This window comes from Haliotis rufescens, unplaced genomic scaffold (assembly GCF_023055435.1).
Source record: "Haliotis rufescens isolate VD_foot unplaced genomic scaffold, xgHalRufe1.0.p SCAF_5, whole genome shotgun sequence".
Lineage (NCBI taxonomy): Eukaryota > Metazoa > Mollusca > Gastropoda > Lepetellida > Haliotidae > Haliotis > Haliotis rufescens.
In genome coordinates, this window is record NW_025964223.1 from 28,387,506 (window position 1) to 28,390,074 (window position 2,569).

The window sequence follows — 2,569 nt, forward strand, 5'->3', positions numbered from 1 at the left end:
TGAGTATCGAAGGAAAGCTTGAGATAATGAAGCTACAGAGGCTTACGTCCTGGGCGAGGCGTGTGCAGTACTGGCCTGCAGACTGCCCACCAATGGCTGAGTAGCTTAATCTTACCTCATGGGCACGACCATATGACAATGTGGACATGATGAATAGTCATGCTTTAAATGAATTTCCGGTTATGCGTCATTTTATCAGACCACTTTAAAGACGCATGGACAGCGAATGGAGGCATACCACATGTGACATGACTGTGTAATTCTGAGAGTGTGCAACATCGCTCCCTAGTTTTCACAAACATTTGTACTGATTACATACTCATGTACAGCCAATATGAATAATTTCCCGGGTGACACTCTCACGGGCTAAGTATGTACGATAGTTCACTTTGGCAGTGGGCTAAATGAAGGCGTTACAATCAATACATAATTTTTAAATCATTTTTTGAAAATGAAGAATGCACTGATATGATAGAGAAACAGAGAGTCTTATGAACAAAAACGAGCGGTGATGATGTTTTCATTTAACATTTGACATAGGTATCACATCAATATGATATTTGTAGCAATGTTACAGCAACGTCATGGCGACTGCTAAGTTACCGACTGTGCACTGACCAACCAAGGATTTGTTTATCGGAGACGAATGACGTGGCCGTGACGCGATGACACACGCCCAGGCAGGTCGTCCATTGTAAGCACTCGATCTTATTTCTCTTGCAGGACACACATTAGATGCAGCTGACCTGTTCTGTCCTGAAATGGGTACGGGGTGGAAGTCCATGGAATGGGCAATGGTGATGTCGACACCATTGAAACAGCGCCCTTGTTATACATGTATCTGAGATTCAGTATCTTACATGCCGGCTTAGACTTAATAATCCTGACCATGGCAGGCAGCCTGTCCACAACTTATAAGGCACAACATTCTATACAACATACAATGAAAGCTGCCTGTTACATTGTCAGTGAAAGGGTAAATTCTTTCTTTCTTTGTTACGAACGCCTCCGTGGTCTACTGGTAGAGCGTCCGTCCGGAGAGCGGAAGGCCCGGGCTTCGATCCCTGGCCACGTCGTACCAAAAGACGTTAAAATATGGTACTTGTTGTTACCCTGCCTGCCGCTCGACATTAAGGGGCAAAGCAAAGAACGGTCGGCTCGGAGTCAGTATACTTTGTCTGAGTGGGGAATTCATGTTAAACTACGGCATGGTATCTCAGTGGGCAAGCACTATAAACTCGGCATTAGTCCGTACCAGTGCAAGCAACCAAACACGTGTTATTGATGGTAGCTGACCTTCACCTTGGACTTTTCCTCTGTACCGATAACTGAGATGACTACAATCACCAAGTGTGCTCTCCACGTACGCTTCCTCGTATAAATATATTTTCCTACCTCACACAAATCTGGCTTTGCGTTTCTTTTTTTGAAGGCATATGACTTTCAAACATTAGGGGAAATTATATGTACACTCAGATATTTCTCATGTATTTATGATTATTTTTGCCTTTTCAATTACTGTAAACTTACATCTTCAGTGTGGATATAGTTGTTTTCACCTTGTTTAGAAACACACGTTGGTTAAGAGCCTACGATTATTGTATTCCCTGGCTGTCAAGGAGAGATTGGCCTCTCTCGGGTCAGTGCCCTGTATATATTAACGTTTCAAGATTCTGTGACTCAAATCCCAGGATTAGGCCGTTTTAAGGATCAGTTTGCTATTGGGTGGTCGCTTCGAAACTCAGATTTTCTTAGTGAGTGATTACGGGTCACTTTTGATTCAGTACTGACTTACTCTGGTTGTATTGAACTACACGTAGTAACTGGGGTATCCAATACTCCGTTTTTCTAGTGCTCCGTTGATAACCACCCTTCTCGTGATTGTCGGGCTTTTGGGGAATTTCAGTATTTCCTTGATCAGTCAAAATGACTGAATCTTTAGCCTATTAGTTTGATATTCAGACGTTCTCGTCTATTTTATTGTCCAAGTGACCTATTTAAGGGATAGGCCATCTGTGTTTATTTCCCCTTATCTCACACAGCCGAAGGTTATTCTCTCGTTAGTGTGTTCAGTTAATTAACTCAGGTGTTAATTGGTCGCAGCAGACTTAATTGGCTATCTACGCATCTTATCTGGTAGATGGTCTTTCAATCTGATGATCAGGTTGTCGATCTCGCGATACACTCGCTTGCGGCTGGGTGGTGCTGCTCCAAAATTGACCTGGACGAGTGTACACCCTATCCCCATTGAAGTCTCCACTGTGGTTATTCCTGGGGACGAAAAGGCCCCATGTACCTAGGAATTTCATCAATACATTCATGCGCGGCATTCTCTGCCTAAAGAAGATCATATAGTTAACATGCTAATCCAACTCGAACTACCATCCCGCTCAAGATGAATGTTTTATGTAACATCCAACAGGCCCACATTTACGCACGCACGCACGCAAGCACGCACGCACGCACGCGCACACACATATTTGGATTTACCAATCCCTGAATTGGGAAGACGTGCGTTACGAAGCTCCTCCAAGTCATCATCAATATCCGTATATGTCTGTGATATCAT